General features: G+C 39.4%; 1 non-coding gene across 1 annotated transcript; it reads right to left on the minus strand.

The window, feature by feature from the left end:
* Positions 1-7719: 7719 nt before the first annotated feature.
* Positions 7720-7826, minus strand: LOC125581080. Its single transcript, XR_007318791.1, has one exon. It is a non-coding gene; the product is annotated as a small nucleolar RNA R71 (small nucleolar RNA).
* Between the last annotated feature and the right edge of the window lie 11006 nt (positions 7827-18832).

An 18832-nucleotide genomic window follows, 5' to 3' on the forward strand; every position in this document is an offset into this window, starting at 1 on the left:
ACTAGCTTGTCCTTATTGTATGGGAAGCACATGTGCATTTCAGCTGAAGCATGGTAGGAAGACGTTTTGGTTTGATTGTCATTGTAGATTTCTTCCCATTAACCATCTGTACCGACGAAACAAGACATTGTTCAGGTCAAAAGTGGTTGTACGGGGCACTGCACCACCTTATTTATTTGGAGAAGAAGTCGAGAAAGATATTGATTACTATGGTGTAGAGAAACCCGTCAGCAAAGGAGGTAATTGGCATACTCCTGCAAATATGGCTGATGGTTACGGGACACATCATAATTGGCACAAAAAGAGTATATTTTGGGAACTTCCATTCTGGAAGAATCTGCTACTACGACACAATCTTGGTGTGATTCATGTAGAGAAGAACTTCTTTGACAACATCATTAATACATTATTGAACGTCTCCAGGAAGAAAAAAGATAACAAGAACTCAAGGTTGGATTTGCCTGCATTATGTTCTAGGAGTGAGCTGCATATTAAAAACGATGGGAAAATTTCGGTTCCCCTTTTCAGATTGTCAGCAGAAGCAAAAGCGGCGTAGTTCAAATTGGCGACCTCAGATGGATACGTATCAAATCTATCAAGATGTGTTGAACATAGGCAAAAAATTTCAGGGATGAAGAGTCATGACTGTCATGTGTTTATGCAACGACTTCTACCATTTGCATTTGCGGAGTTGCTTTCAAAAAATGTTCACGGAGCACTTGCAGGTAACAAACGCGTTACTTCCCAATGTAGAAAACATAAATACATATAATTTATCTTATTAATTATGTTTGCACATGTTATATTTGCAGGTATTGGAGCTTTTTTTCAGAGATCTAAGCTCAAGTACCTTAATTGAAGATGTCATCAGACAACTTGATGAGAATATCCCGATCATAATGTGCAGTTTGGAGAAAATTTTTCCTCCATCATTCTTTGACGTCATGGAACATCTAGTTGTCCACCTCCCGTATAAGGCATTGCTTCGTGGACCTGTGCATAATGGATGGATGTATCCTTACGAGCGATCCATGAAACATTTGATGGGGAAAGCTAAAAATATTGCAAGGGTGGAAGGTTCAATTGTTCCTGGGAGTTTGATTGAGGAAACATCTCATTTCACCTCGTACTACTTTGGGTCACAAGCCCATACACGAAAAAGGGCTCCAACCAGATATGATGATGGTGGTGTTATGCCGAGATATATTGTTGAAGGTGTTCCAAACATATTCTGTCTGATTGGACGTCTAGGTGGAAAACTAAAAGAAGTTTGGTGGTCGAGTACAAAAGACGCTCACAGTGCCCACACATATATACTCCTTAACTGTGAGGAGATACAGTTATTCGAAAGGTAAAAATTAAAATTGTTATATACTTATTGTAATATTAATTGTACTATTTATAATTAATTATGATTAATTGTGAAAACAACGATTTTGTGGCTCAAGTTAAAGAAGCTATACCCGGAATATCAACTAATGAGCTCAATAAACGAAAAGACCAATATTTTGTGAAGTGGTTAAAAACGCAGGTATAAATTACATTAATTTTATAAATATAGTTAATATGTTAGTTATATAATTATGACATATTATATAATGATGTTATACAGGTTGATTATGATTATCCATTTTACAGTCTATGGTTTCATGAATTGATACAAGGTCTTATCGCTAAGGTCACCACAACACCTATGTACTTCACACGAGGTTACACTTTTCACACCTACGAGTATGGAAGTCATCGAGCAACGGCTAACTATGAAATATGTGTGAAAGGTGAAACAGATTTCTATTGGATCTTACAAGAGATCATCGAACTGGAATTCCCTAGTTTAGTGAAGATGAAATGTGTCCTCTTTAAATGTGACTGGTTCGACTCCACCGAGAATAAAGGTGTTCGGTATAGCAAGTTTGAAGTTGTGGATATCAATGCTACACGGAGGTACAACAAATTTGAACCCTACGTATTGGCATCTCAAGCATACCAAGTATGTTTTATTCCATATCCGAGGATCAGACAATCTGGAATATCTTGGTTAGCCGATATAAAAGTTACACCTCGGGGCCGAGTATTGAGTGATGAACAACCCCCTTTACAAGAAGATGTTGTAAATGAAGTGGACATACCAGAAAAAGCTACAGATGAAATCTTACTTGTTGATCCGCAAAACCCGGAATATGAAGATCTACCCTACGAAGTAGCGAGTGAAGCCATCGAAGATGAATTTGAAGAAAGTGATGACCCGGATGATGGTTCTGATGACGAGTGAACTTAAAGTTATATGTTGTTTGTGGTTTTCATTATCTTGTTTAAGTATGAACTTATTGTTAAAAAAAATTATGAAATTTTAATTTGTTGTTTGTGGTTTTCATTATCTTGTTTAAGTATGAACTTATTGTTAAAAAAATATGAAATTTTAATTTGTTGTTTGGGGATTATAACTTATGTTGTTTAAGGTTTAGTGTATAACTTATGATGTTTGGGGTTTGGGGTTTCGGTTTTAGGGTATAATCAAGTGTCGTCTCTATTTCTTCGTAAATGTCAATGTCGTCGTAGAGACGTAGTAAATAACGACCAATTAAAGACGAAACGTAGTTTACTACGAACTTACGACGAATGCTTTTACGAGATATTATTTGCATTCGTCGTAAATTGGTAGTGATTTTACGACGACTAAGACACGAATGCCTTATATTCGTATCTATCTCGTCGTAAAATTACTTCAAAATTAGGACGAATGCTTAGATTCAAGCCTATAAATATGGACTTCACTCCCTCATTTCAAAATGCACAACATCAATCTTCTATTCTTATAACAGATTCTAAATCTCATCGAGCGATCTATCAGATGCCTGAGGATTCCTCCCAAGAAACTAATATAAATAATTTAGTTTCTTCGGGGGGATCCTTAGGCTCTGATAACTCGCTCGAAGAGAATTTAAAGTCTTCCTATAAATATGGTCGTCATAAATTAGTTGTTAATTTAGATACGGACCCATCAGCTTCGAGCTCCGGTACCGCATCCGCACATGAGCATGTCCCTGAGAGCCAATTTTAGAGAAGATCATCCACACAGGAGTATGTGCTTCATGCGCAGTATGAGCCTCCACCATACTATCTTTAGTATGAGGCGGATTACCTGATTTCCATCCTCAGTATGACCAGCCTCCTCCACAGCAGTCTGCACCACAGCAGCCTCCTCCACAGCAGTCAGCACCACAACAGCCTCCACCTGCCCCAGCTCCCGAAGCTTCTTCGGCTCCTCCAGCTCTCCATCCGGATTTGATGGTGCCACCAAATGCTCCATATGCTCGATATACGGTGGAAGACCTCCTCCAGATGCCGGGACGAGAAGGTTTACCCATCATCGACCCAAATCGACCACCTAACACTTTATGGTAATTTTAAATATATTTTTAATTATTAAAAATTTAATTATTTTTAATTATATCAGTCTCATAAATTCTTGTAATTTTTGTAGGATTAAGACAGACAATTGTCTTGGACGGAGTGTTTCAGGAATCATCAAGGCAAACTTTCGAGAAGCGCATCCGAACTGGACTCTTACACCGGACCACGTACGGAGGACGTGGTACAAGTGCTTTTCGGTAATTAAAATTTTAATTCTTTAATTAAGTACATTTATTTCGAAATTTATTTAATTATTTTTAATTTAAACTTTTTTTTGTAGCAACAATATAATTGGTCTATTGCTGTTAATGAGACGGTGAAGGAAGCGTTCAACGAGAAGGCGATGGCTCGTCTAAAAAACAATGTTGCGGATTGGAAGGAGAAGTGGAGAGTTTTAGGGGATAGGTCACAATCCCTCTACATCAGCGATGACGTTTGGAAGGGCTTAAAGGCTTATTGGAATTTGCCTAAATCTGTTCGGAAGTCTCTCAAGTGCTTCGCGTCTAGGATGACTCGTGATGCTCATGGCAATTTGCCCATAGCCCATACTTCCGGACAGATCCCACACGCCGCGAAAGGCCTTCAAATTGTAAGTCTTCTAACTTTATTCAATTAAAAAAATTATTAATTAGTTATATAATTTTTTTGAATGCATGAAATTAATTAATTTATTTTTTTTTGTAGGCGGCTCAAGAAGGAGCACCACAATCTCTTTCCCGGCTTTACAAGACGACACATCAGCATTCTTATGGGACATTTGTGCATCCTGAAGCAGAAAGGATCTACACCGATGTCGAGACTCGGATACAGGAGGTCCACACACAACTCTCCCAACAAAATCCCGAAGCTGAACTGGTTCAGTTGTCTACCGTTGAACAAGACAAAATTTTTGAACAAGTATAATTTTCAATCTTTTTAATATATTTTATATACATTTTAATTATTCAGTTTTATATATGTACTAATATTCATTTCATTAATTGAAGATTGTCCCGAAGAAAAGGGGACGGATGGTCGGGATCAGTACGGTTAACGATGTCCCGAGGGCGAGAGCTGAATATGCGGCGAGAATGCATGACGATTCGTAGCTCCGGACAGATTTGACGTCTGCCAACCAGGTCATTTCGGAGCTCCGGGCTGACAACCAGGCCAACAGAACCCACATTAGGTCCATCACGGGAATGTTCGATGTTCTTGCAGAGAAAAACCCGGCTCTTGCAGCGATGTGACAAAATGTACGTCCGACCATTAATCCCTATCCTACTCCAGAAGAGCAGGCAGAGTTGGAGGAATGGGCCGCTCACCGCAGTGCCGAAATCTTCGACGACATCAAACTTAATAATTAGATTTTATTTCGGTTATGTATTAATATTTTGAATATTATAACATTTTGGATAATGTTTTATGATATATATTTTTTTCTTTAAAATTTTCTAAATTTAAAACTTTTAAGAATTTTATCTAAATTTTTAATATTTAATATTTTTAATTTAAAATTAATATATATACCTACGACGTTATCTGGTTGTAAATATTACAACCAATTAACATCGACATGCGATTTAATATAGTTGTAAATATTACGACCGTTTAACAACTACTGTCGATGTTCATTCGTTGTTAATGTTATGACGACATAACTTCAAATCATTACGTCCAATAAACGACTAAACAAAAGGACGTAAAGATACGTCTCTTTTACGACGAATTATAGTACGACTATATTACGACGACATGTGTCAGTCGTGAGTGTTACGTCCCCTTTACGACGAACTGTCCATTACGACGAGCCCCTAACAACGATTTTGATTTCGTAGTGAGTTCGTCGTAAACTACATATTACGACAATTTAACGACTGATTTTGCAGTCGTTATGCCCGTGTTTTCTTGTAGTGCTCAGACAAGAACTATTAGGAATTTAAAAAAAAAACTTTTGACAGTGGTTTGTGCTCAAACAAGTGATTTCATAACCTTTTACATAAATTCTTCATTTTGATTGTCATCTAAAATGTGCAGATAAATTAAAGGAGAAATTGTGAGTGAGTTTGCCAAGTCAAAGAACATGCCATGGCATCTCAATACCCACTCCATGTTTTCCTCTAAAATGAAGTAAAAGTGAATATGAAGTAAAGAATGCTCTAACTGATATCTTGCATATTTCCATTGTCTTATCCATTTATCAATGTGCATTTTGATCATATAGACTAGGATTTAGCCACGTTTAGGTTGCATTTTGCATACATGAGTCTTTATCAGGTGTTGGAGTACCACATGGAGTTCTTGGAGGCATTTGGGTGCATTTGGAGCTCAAAAGAAGTGTTCTAGGTGATCATTGGACGAGCAGAGCATGGGAGCGACATCATGGAGTGACGCCATGAGGTCGCTCCAAACTACCTCTCAGAGCGACCTCGCTGGAGCGACCCCGAGAAGTCGCTCGCCATTTCATCCCGGTGGAAGCCGAAAACTGACCCGAAGCGACCTATCAGAGCGACCACTCCAGGTCGCTCCCGAAGCCCATAGCGACTTGGCCAGAGTGACACCCCGAGGTCGCTCGCATTTCTATCGCGTGACGACAACACAATGGAGCAGGAGCGACCTCTCAGAGCGACCAACTAAGGTCGCTCCCGAAGCCCGTAGTGACTTGTCGGAGCGACGTGCCGAGATCGCTCCGCGTCTATTTGTTTGGCCGAATTCATGTTTTCTAAGGGCCTTTTGGTCATTTCATTATGCACGGTTTTACTTTTCTAAACCTATGTTTTAAGGATTTTTGGCAGCCACCAGGCAGATTATCTTTGGTTCTTAAGAAAAAAAATCCTTTGGAAAGTTCATCTCTTGAATCATTTTTGTTCATCTAGTTATTGCAATTCTGTGTTTCCAATTCATTGTTGTATCCCTCTGTATGATTAATCTGAAATCCAAAATGGGTTTAAGAGGAATCATGAAGAGTAGTGAATAATCACCATTTGAATTCATGGGTTAGGAAGATTAAGGGTGATTAGGTTAGAGCTAGGATGTTTTAGTGTAGATCATTCCAAAACCTTGCTAGTAGAGTAATCATAATGCATCTTCTGAGTTAGTTTCTCAAAAGTTGATCTTTAGGCATTTCCCACCCAAAAGGTGTTCGATGAAATAACTGAAACAACTCTTCTAAGCTTTTAGCATATTTTCCCAAAGACATTTGTTGTTAGAAGTGCTAAGATAGCCTTAGACCTGTTAGTAATGATTGCTTCCATATTATTCAACCAAAGACATTTGTTGTTTGAAATGTGTTAGTAAATGAACATTCATCTAGACATAGAGTTTGTTTAGAATTGTGTCTAAGCTTAAGGTTGATAGTTTGATTGTTCGTCTGCCATCCTTAGTTCGAAACTTGATCACCCAAGGTCTAATTCCTATGCCCATGAGTTCTCATTTTCCTTAGTTAAGAAAGTCAACTCATTTACCGCTTTTATTATTCTGAAACTGAATTAGCTTTATTCATTAGCTTAGAAATCATTTGAAATCACTGGTTGTACTTAGATTGAGTGAGTACTTGCATTCTCATTGTTTCAAATTCCCTTAGAATCGACAATCATTTATACTACAACATTTGTCTTAGGAGCCTTGAAAACTCCTAACATCAAATTGGCGCCGTTGCCAAATTCTGAGTAGATTTGAACATTGAGAATTAGTCCCTTGCTTGAGACTAAGTCATTTTTATTTTTTTTGTTACTGATTCTCCTTCTTCACCTCCCTTTAATTTACAGGTGTATGAACTTGAGGAGAAGGGGTCCATCAAACCTAGTTCCAAGAGCCGCAGACATCAGAACTTTAGAGAGAGAGTGTGCTAGAAAGAGAAGAGAAGAAGAGCAACATGCTCACTTGCAGAGATTGGATACTGATATGGGAGACATACCTCAAAATGATGCCAACAACGTTCCACAAAACCAACAACGAGCAGCTCGATCCATTGGCACTTATGACCGCCCCAACATTCATGGTCATAGATTGGGAATCCGAGCACCAGCTGTAGCAGCCAACAACTTTGAGATCAAATCAGGACTCCTCAATGTGATCGAGAACAACAAGTATCATGGCTTGGCTCTAGAGGACCCATTTGATCACTTGGACAGGTTTGACAGCTACTGTGGGTTGTCAAAAACCAATGGTGTGTCTGAGGATGCCTTAAAGCTGAAGTTATTCCCTTTCTCTTTGGGGGATAAGGCACGACAGTGGGAGAAGTCTCTACCAAGCGACTCTATCACCACTTGGGATGACTGCAAGAAAGCTTTCTTGGAGAAGTTCTTCTTTATTTCAAGAACTGCTAAGATGAGAAATGAGATCTCCAGCTTTCAACAGAAAGGCTTGGAAGGATTCAGTGAAGCCTGAGAGAGATTCAAAGGCTACCAAGCTCAATGCCCTCATCATGGATTCTCTAAGGAAAGCCTGCTGAGCACATTCTACAGAGGAGCTCTTCCTAAGTACAGAGCCAGATTGGATACAGCTGGCAATGGGTTCTTCTTGGGAAGAACAAAGGAGGATGCAGAGCAGCTGGTAGACAACATGGTCAAGAGTGATGCAGTCTACAGTGGAGACCACGACAGAGGCAGTAGAACAGATGACAAGCAGACGAGGAAGGAGTTAAAGGCTCTCCAGGATAAGATTGATATTCTCATTGCTGATAAGACCACCCAGGAGCAGCTGCACTTTGTTGGTAACCCAAACCAAGAAGCCACACCTGTTGTCCAGGAAGTTGATGGTTTGGAAGGGCAAGAAGAGCTGTGCTTCATCAACAACAATGGTAGCTGGTACAAGAAATAGCCAAACTTTCAGTACAACAACTACCAACAGAGATCTTACTCCAACAACCAACATAGTGGTTATCAGCCTCGGAACAACCAGTAAGGCAGCTATCAGCCTCAACAAAACCCTCCTCCTGGTTTCCACAACAAAGGACAACAACCTGCCCAACAACAACCTACTACTTCTACCTCTACTCCTCAAGTCAGCAGCACACTGATGCCCTACTAAAACAAATCTTGGAGTCTCAAACAAGAAATGAGAAGCATGTTGGCTATGAGTTGAAGAACCTTCACTCAAAGATTGATGGAAGCTACAATGAGCTCAACAACAAGTTCAGAACCTTGGAGAACCAGTTTGCTGCCATGAACACTCAACAAAATCGCCAACAAGGTTCTTTACCTGGAAAATCTGAGCAAAACCCCAAGGAGACCATGAAAGCTATCACACTCAGGAGTGGTAAGGAGTTACCTCAGAAAGCTCTCACCAAGGATGCTGAGAAACAAGGTGAGGGGGTTGCCATCAACATAGATGATGAAGTGGTGATTGTTGATGAGAAAATCAATGATGAAATCTTGGAGAAGATTGTGGAAGCAAAAGGTAAAGGAAAGGTTGGGGAAGAGAAGAAAACAGTGAAAGATGGTGAAGTTGTTGCTCCAGCAAGTGAGAATTCTTTTGTTCCTCCTCCCTATGAACCCAAACTACCATTCCCTGGTAGATTCAAGAGGCAGCTGCTAGAGAAGTACAAAGCTCTATTTGAGAAGCAAATGAGTGAAGTTCAAGTCACAATGCCCATCATTGATGCTTTCATGCTGATTCCTCAATATAGCAAGTTCCTGAAAGATGTTGTGGCTGCAAAGAAGAAGGAGATGGAGAGCATTGTTTTTGCCTTTGAGAAGTTCATAAGCTACTTGGTGGGATCTAAAGTCATTGTCTACACAGATCATGCTGCGTTGAGATACCTTTTGGCGAAGAAGGATGCAAAGCCCAGGCTTTTGAGATGGATTCTTTTGCTGCAAGAGTTTGATTTAGAGATCAAGGACAAGCCAGAAGTTGAGAATGGTGTAGCTGATCACTTGTCCAGGCTGAGAGTGGAGTGTGGCATTCCAATTGATGAAGGACTCCCTGAGGAACAGATCATGGCTATTGGAGCAGTGATAGCAGTTTGTGAGACTGGAAGGAAGCTTGAAGAAGTCAAGGCAACATAAGAGAAAGAACCTTGGTATGCTGATTTGGTGAATTACCTAGCCACAGGAAAAGAGCCTTTGAATCTTGTGGGTTATGCCAAGAAGAAGTTCTACAAGGATATGAAGAGATACTACTGGGATGAGCCCTACCTCTACATTCTCTGCAAAGATCAACTTTATAGGAGAGTGGTTGCTAATGAGGAGATTGATGGGATCCTTACACAGTGTCATGGATCATCTTATGGAGGCCACTTTGCTACCTTCAAGACTGTTGCTAAGGTGTTACAAGCTGGATTCTGGTGGCCACACATGTTCAAGGACACACAAGACTTTGTTTCAAGGTGTGATTCATGCCAAAGGAGGGGAAACATCACCAAGAGGAATGAGATGCCTCAGAATCCAATCTTTGAAGTTGAAGTGTTTGATGTGTGGGGTATTGACTTCACGAGGCCATTTCTATCATCACATGGCAACAAGTACATCCTGGTAGCTGTTGATTATGTCTCAAAATGGGTGGAAGCTATTGCAAGTCCCACCAATGATGCAAGAGTGGTAATCAAGAGGTTCAAGAGCACCATCTTACCAAGGTTCGGAGTTCCAAGAGTTGTAATCAGTGATGGAGGGTCTCATTTCATCAACAATCTGCTTGAGGAACTTCTCAGGAAGAACGGTGTTAAGCACAAGGTGGCAACTCCTTACCATCCTCAAACAAGTGGTCAAGTTGAGATTTCTAACAGAGAGAGATCAAGTCCATTTTCGAGAAGATTGTGGGGATTACAAGGAAGGATTGGTCAGTTAAGCTTGATGATGCTCTTTGGGCTTATAGGACAGCTTACAAAACACCTCTGGGACCACACCTTTCAACCTAGTGTACGGGAAAGCTTGCCATCTGCCAGTGGAGCTTGAGTACAAGGCACTTTGGACAGTAAAGTTGCTGAACTTTGACATCAAGAGTGCCAAGGAGAAAAGGCTTTTTCAGCTACATGAGCTTGATGAGATAAGAATGGATGCCTTTGAAAACTCAAGGATCTACAAGGAGAAGACTAAAGCTTTCCATGACAAGAATATCCTAAAGAAAGAGTTTAAAGAAGGAGATCAAGTTCTTCTCTACAACTCAAGATTGAAGTTGTTTCCAGGAAAGCTTAAGTCAAGGTGGTCCGGCCCTTTCAAGGTCAAAGAGGTTAAGCCATATGGAGCAATAGTTTTGTGGAGTACTGATGGAAGAGACTTCACAGTCAATGGGCAAAGGGTTAAGCTCTACATGGCAGATGCACCTGAGGAAGATGGAGTTTCAACTCCACTGTCTGATCCTACCCCAGCCTAATCCAAAAGGAGGCAAAGTCAAGCTAGAGACTTAAAACAAGCTCACTTGGGAGGAAGTCCCATGCGTATCCTTGTACATATTGCATTGGTATTTTCATTTTCATCATATTTCATAAAAAAAAAAAGGAAAAGTGTTGAAGTAGTGTTCAGGTGGTTCATCGATCCGGTCAAGGCAAAGAATCGAGCGTGGGAGTGAGGTTCCGCAGCGACGCCACGAGGTCGCTCCAGCTGGGAGCGACGTGATCAGAGCGACTGGTCCAAGTCGCTCGCATTTTCGGTGTCTGGAGCTCGAGAGTCGCTCTCGGAGCGACGTCTCGCAGCGACCACGTGAGGTCGCTCGCATTTTCGGTGTCCGGAGCTCGAGAGTCGCTCTCGGAGTGACATCTCGCAGCGACCACGTGAGGTCGGTCGCAATTCTATCGATCAGAGCGACGTCTTCAGAGCGACACCTCCTAGTCGCTCGCCCTTTCGTCAACACACGACGTGAGAAAACGACCCGGGAGCAACTTCTCGCAGCGACACCCTCAAGTCGCTCCCGAGCCGGTCCAGGTAAGTCCCTCTTCGATTTTGTCCGGTTTAATCCAAGTTAACCAGCCCTAAACCTAACCGAACGACCCTAGACCTACCCAGACCCACGACCTTCATCTCTTTCTCTCTCCCTTCCTCTCACAAACACTCATACTCTCTCAAACAAACCCACACCAAAAATCTCCTAACTTTCTCAATTCTCACCCAAATCTCCTAGTTCTTGTTTCTAAATCCAAGCTTTCGCCCCTGTAGTCTATTCCTCACCACCCATTCCCCATTTACTTTCATCCAAAGCAAGGTATTGTGTTTTTAAATTAAAATTCGTAGGTACATGAACCCTAGAATTTGAAAATCGAAATTTGGTCATTTTCTTGCTTGATTGTGGTAAAATAGACTAGGGAAAGCTTATATATCAAGTTGGGTTGTTGAATTGATGGTGGAATTGAGCTTAATTTGAACTTTGGCAAAATTAGGGTTCATGGATATGGGGCTTTTCGAAATTGATCCTAATTGAGTGTGTTAGTGGGTGAGTTAGTATGTTAAGGTGTTGAAAGGTTTGATTAGAGAACCCTCTCATTCTAGAATTACTTTGATTATTGAATTTTACTTGTCTTGTAATTTTCACATGATGAAAAGATTGGAGAATTGTGATTCTTTACGTTGCCTCTTGAAGGTTACATTTGCAAAGTCAATCCACTTATCACTTTCCAAGTTTTGTATTTCTCAGGTACAATGGTTAAGAAAACTAAGGAAAAGTCGGATGCTGAGAGGCAAGAACCTGAGAGACAAGAGTCTTCGTTGAGAGGAAAGGCTTTAGCCTCGGAACAAGCTGGTTCTGGGACACAAAGGACTTCTCGACAGCAAACCGTGGCTGCAAAGAAAGCAAAGGAGAAAGAGAAGAGGGCAGGAAAGAGTATAGCAGTTGCCACAGATGAGGAGAGTGGCGATCAAGGTGCAGATGAGCAGGCTCCTACAAAGAGGGCCAAGATGTCCAAGGAGAAGGAGGTTGCTGATGATAGAGACAAGGCGAAAACTCCATCTGAGGAAGAGCTGTATCATCATTTGCTGAATGGGGTAACTTGGACTCCAACCAGATTCGCTGACCTTGATTTGCTGAAGGAGGTGGGTCTCGATTCTGATATTGAGGCAATGCTAGGGCACCTGAAGATGCCCAAACTCCTCACCATGGCCTACCCTGCCTACTGGGATGTCTCCTGTCAGTTCTTGTCTTCCCTTGAGGTCACTTACCATGACGCTCCGCACGTGAGGCAAGGATGGGGCAAAATAAACGTTGGCAGACTACAACATGGGAGAGAGTACAACATGAACTTCAAAGACATTGGGAGAGTCATGGGTTTCCAAGACTTGGCAGACTACTCCCTTCCCAAGTGTGAAAACCTCCCCACTCAGCTTTGGAAGTTAATCACTGGAAACAAGCACTCTACCGGGGCTGATAAGAACTCACATATCCGGCACCCGTCTGTACGCTACCTCCATAGGATGCTCGTCCATGCGTTCTACCCACGGAAGCAAGCTGGTAATGTCACCGAGGAAGACATGCGACTGCTCTGCCCGGCTATCCGCCCCTACGCCCCACCTGGAACGTTGCCCCTTCCAAGCAACGACATCTATGCTTCCTTCGGGATGGTCAGCTTCTTCGTGAATCGTCTCGAGCACTACAGAGACTGGGCGTGGTACACCACTGACTCGCGCCCAAAGGTTGGGATAGGGGGGATGATCACACCACTGCTCCAATTTCTGAATGTTCCTTTGGGAAAGGACTCAGCAGGGCCTAAGTTCATAGATGGCACTTACTTGAGGATTGCCACCTATTTTAGTGGGATGTATGGGAAGGACTTTGTCTATCACTACTACTTGAAGGGCAAGCCGGTCGAAGTGGTTCTTCCAAACCAGAGACTGACGAGCTTAGAGAGACCTGGAGCTATCAGCTTCAACTTATCCCAAGAAGACTTTGTTGGAGAACACGGGTCTCTCGGTCCCATTGCTGCACCAAGGAAAAGGAGTGTTCCGACGAGACACGACTTCACGGAACCTCCTAGGGAAGAATCTGTACCCATCTATGGACCTCCACGCTACTACTTCAAGCCACATGATGGAGTCCTTCCCCCTGGTGCGCTTCGTGACGCTCATGACCACATTGGCCGACTTCAGCGATGGAACAAGGCACAAGACAGAACAATCGAAAAGCTGAAGGACAAGTGCAAGGCGCTGAGCAAGACGGTGAAGAAGCAAGCAAAGACTTCAGCCAAGTTCATGAAGAAGGTGGCCGATGTCTTGACCAGAGGAGGAATAGCTGGATGTAGGTCAGCGGACTTCGCCTTCGCGAACACATCAGTCCCCCAGCCCCCACCTCAGCCCACTGATCTTGGTTTCCCACTCACTGATAGACAGCTCCAGCAAAAATGGAGGAACCCACCCACTCAGCCTTCCACCTCTGGAAACAAGTCTCCATCCCTAGCCTCTTCAGAAAATGAGGCCGAGATTGAAGAGGTTCAGAGCCAACAATGGTATGGAGACTACAGCTCAGGACATGGAGGTTACTACACCACGTTCCCACCGGACGACGACGATGCTGGGGCATCTGCCCCCACTCACTATCCTTGAAGGTACTTCTCTACTTTCCCTTGTATATACCATTTCGTTTTTGCATATTAGTTTTCTCTTTTTTGGGTATCTCTCTCTCCTTGACAACACAGAGACTGTGTCATTTAAGTTTGGGGGAGGTACCAAGTATTTGATCATGTTTGCTTTTATGTTGTTTCACTGAGTCATGCATTGCATACCTATTTGCATAAAAAAAAATTTGAAATTTTTTTTGAAAAACACAAAAAAAAAAAAAATCATTTAGTTTGCATCATTTGCATTTCTAGGAGAGTCTAGAGCATATAAGTTGCATTTACTTGCATTGGGAGCAATGATTTGAAATGCCTTGTAAAGGACATTACTTTGCACCTGAGTAGCTTATGCACCTCTCAAAAAAGACTTGTATGCTTCGAGCCTTGAAAACTCTTCCTGAAACTTGTTGATTGCTGAAACTCAACCTTTGAAGCCAACTACAACCTTGTTTGAACTGAACGAACTTAATGCTTCTTGCTTATGGTCCCTTGTGTACTGAGTCATGGATATACACACTTGAGTTGTCACATCCTTTATGCCAATCTTATTGGAATTAATAGATAAAAGTCTAGTTCGAGTTTATGAAAAGTCTTGGCCCCCGAAAAAAAAGAATATAAAAGAGAAAAAAAAAAAAAAAAAAAAGGGGCTAGCAAAGTTGTTTAGAGCTAAGATTTGTTTACAAGTTGAGAAAATCCTTTATAGATTTCAAAGGAAAAGAGTTTTATGTGCAAAGTGTTCTTGGGATCTTTTGGTGAGAGATGAGAGTTGGGTTTGACATTGGGAAGTGATTGTGTAACTTGTATGTTTGGGAAAAGGGTAGAACAATGTAGATTGAGCATTGTATGCATGAGTTGGTCCCTTTCTTAGATATATTATGTGCAATGTCAAGGCTACTTGTTTTGAGAGTAAACCACTTTAAAAGATCATGGATTTTGAACCTCTTGACCCACTTGAATAAAAGCCTTCCCTTACTCAACCAAATGATTTGGACCAATTGACCATTTGCAAGAATTCACTTAATGTTTTATGCTTAATGAATGTGAGAGTTGGTTGATTTGAATGTGTGGATGCTTGATGATGAGTATAAGGGCAAAAGGAGTTGAGATAGGCCTAGAGAAGCTAGAGTGTAATAAGAGAGTGTGCTCATGTTGGATTAGATGTTGAATTGAGTGCTAGTTGTGTTTCTTTTGGCTATGAGCTCCCACCTTCGAACCTCTCTCCCTATGAGTTCTAGAAAGTTCACTTGTGGACAAGTAAAAGAACAAGTTTGGGGGAGTTGATATCTTGCATATTTCCATTGTCTTATCCATTCACCAATGTGCATTTTGATCATATAGACTAGGATTTAGCCACGTTTAGGTTGCATTTTGCATACATGAGTATTTATCAGGTGTCGGAGTACCACATGAAGTTCTTGAGGCATTTGAGTGCATTTGGAGCTCAAAAGAAGTGTTCTAGGTGATCATTGAACGAGCAGAGCATGGGAGCGACATCACGGAGCGACGCCATGAGGTCGCTCCAAACTACCTCTCAGAGCGACCTCGCTGGAGCGACCCCGAGAAGTCGCTCGCCATTTCATCCCGGTGGAAGCCAAAAACTGACCCGGAGCGATCTATCAGAGCGACCACTCCAGGTCGCTCTCGAAGCCCAGAGCGACTTGGCCAGAGTGACACCCCGAGGTCGCTCGCATTTCTATCGCGTGACGACAACACAATGGAGCCGGAGCGACCTCTCAGAGCGACCCACTGAGGTCGCTCCCGAAGCCCGGAGCGACTTGTCGGAGCGACGTGCCGAGATCGCTCCGCATTTATTTGTTTGGCCGAATTCATGTTTTCTAAGGGCCTTTTGGTCATTTCATTATACACGTTTTTACTTTTCTAAACCTATGTTTTAAGGATTTTTGGCAGCCACCAGGCAGATTATTTTTGGTTCTTAAGAAAAAAAAACCTTTGGAAAGTTCATCTCTTGAATCATTTTTGTTCATCTAGTTATTGCAATTCTGTGTTTCCAATTCATTGTTGTATCCCTCTGTATGATTAATCTGAAATCCAAAATGGGTTTAAGAGGAATCATGAAGAGTAGTGAGTAATCACCATTTGAATTCATGGATTAGGAAGATTAAGGGTGATTAGGTTAGAGCTAGGATGTTTTAGTGTAGATCATTCCAAAACCTTGCTAGTAGAGTAATCATAATGCATCTTCTGAGTTAGCTTCTCAAAAGTTGATCTTTAGGCATTTCCCACCCAAAAAATGTTCGATGAAATGCCTGAAACAACTCTTCTAAGCTTTTAGCATATTTTGCCAAAGACATTTGTTGTTAGAAGTGCTAAGATAGCCTTAGACCTGTTAGTAATGATTGCTTCCATATTATTCAACCAAAGACATTTGTTGTTTGAAATGTGTTAGTAAATGAACATTCATCTAGACATAGAGTTTGTTTAGAATCGTGTCTAAGCTTAAGGTTGATAGTTTGATTGTTCGTCTGCCATCATTAGTTCGAAACTTGATCGGTCTAATTCCTATGCCCATGAGTTCTCATTTTCCTTAGTTAAGAAAATCAACTCATTTACCGCTTTTATTATTCTGAAACTGAATTAGCTTTATTCATTAGCTTAGAAATCATTTGAAATCACTGGTTGCACTTAGATTGAGTGAGTACTTGCATTCTCATTGCTTCGAATTCCCTTAGAATTGGTTCGACAATCATTTATACTACAACATTTGTCTTAGGAGCCTTGAAAACTCCTAACATCACTAACCCAACTTCATATCTCACTCTATAATAGAGTTTACTCCATAAATAAAGTAATCTATTTTTTGTTTGTTCATCACTCCATTATAGAGTGAAAAATTGAATAGGATTGGAGCATTTTTACTTCATATTCACTTTTACTCAATTTTAGAGGAAAAATAGAGTTTTACACCAGAGATGCTCTTAGAACAAAGACAATACTTCATAATATTATCTGTTAGAAAACAAAAATAATATCCGCGCATCCGCACGGATCAATACTCTAGTTAACTAATTATTTTTGGTCATATCTAATATTTCCCTAATTGTCTCTAACTATATTAATGTTGTTACCGATTCATAAACAGTAAAATCTCTTTAAATTAATATTCGATAAATTAATAATCTCTATAAATTAATAAATTTTACTCAGTTTGGGCCGATGTAAAATATAACACAAATCGATAAAATAATAAGATAATAATATTTTTAGAACTCTCATGTAAATATATATAGTTCCATTAAAATCATAAATTAATAATCTATCTATACTTAAATTTTTATATAAATACAAACTAAGTATTATATTGTTAGTTTTATATTCACAATGAAAATACATATATTTTTCTTAACATTTTAATAAATTTTGCTAATATTTAGTAAAGTTATATCGAAAACTATATAACAGTTCTATGAAACGTAAAATATATACCAAATAAGATAATAAAACAATATGAAACTCAGATTCCTAAAATTTAAATAATGTATATACGATCAAATTAAATATTTTTTTATTTTATAAATAAAAAATAGAAAAAAATCTAGAAAAGAAAACTTTTATAAATTAATATCTATATAAATTAATAAAATTTTAAAATCTCAAAATTATTAATTTATAGAGGTCTTACTGTACATTTAATAGTATAACACATTAAATAAATACCCTTTATAAGTATGTGAATGACTAGCAATCACTTATGTTCCCACGAGGTTCATATACATTTACATATTTAATAGTATAAGAACACATCAAATAAGTACCGATTCATATACAGTTAATAATATTACACATCAAATAGATTATATTTCTATATACGATAGCAATGATTTCTATTCCCAAACAAGGTCTATAACTTCTGGTTTTTCTTCTTCTCCCTACATCATTAACAAACAAAAATCATTAATCAAACAACCTAGAACATAGCTTTCAAATCTCAAAATTAAAAATTTAACCAACAAACACCATAGATTCTTCTCAAAAATATTTAACTAATTTTATACCAAACTAGGACTTTGGGTAAAAATAAACAAATAATTAAATAATTATTATTATAAAATTAACTTTTAATCTAAAATAAAAGAAAATAGATAAATTGAAAATAGATTAACACTAATTAAAAGAAAATAATATTGAATTATAACAATATATTTTAGTTTTTTATCACTATTTTCTTTAATGATATAGTAAAAGGTTCATCCAAAATTAAAGAATCAAAAATCAAATAATTTATTCAACTTTATCTATACTATTAAAAGAAAATCATTATAAAAATCAACTATCTATTATTATTTTTTTCTGCCATTAGTTACTTTCACCATAGAAAATTGTAAATATTTTAAATGATTCCTATTATTTCTCCTTATTTCATGTGATACACTTCTTCTCTTAAATATTTTATTACTTAATATTAAGTAGGTCTATATTGGGTTTGGGTCGGTTCTTTTTGGTCTGTGTCAGTTTGAGTCTATAATTCAAGTACATGTAATTTTGGTAGATAATGGGTCATTTCGGGTATTTAGACCCAGAAAAGATTCAAAGTATCCAAAATCCAGAAAAACCAAAATACAAAAATCCAAATAAATACATGAAAATATTCAAATATCTAAAAGCCCAAAATTTTACTCGAGTAACCAAAAATATCCAAAATTTTATTTGAATACCCGAAATATAATTTTGAATTTTACTGAAACCCGAAACTATAACCAAATATCCAAATCAAAATTTTCAAAAATTCTATAATATTGAAAACATATCTGAAATAACAAAATATACATAATATACACAAAATATTTCCGGTACTTTGGGTACCTGGACTCAAATAGAGACATGCGGGTCCAAAAACAAAACCCAAAGTTTGCTTGATCCCGGATCCGAACATGTATTTCGTGTTAGTTTCGGTTCAGTTTTTTGGATCCTGGTCAAATGCTTATACCTAAGAGACACTTATATAAG

Source organism: Brassica napus, chromosome C1, assembly GCF_020379485.1.
Source record: "Brassica napus cultivar Da-Ae chromosome C1, Da-Ae, whole genome shotgun sequence".
NCBI lineage: Eukaryota > Viridiplantae > Streptophyta > Magnoliopsida > Brassicales > Brassicaceae > Brassica > Brassica napus.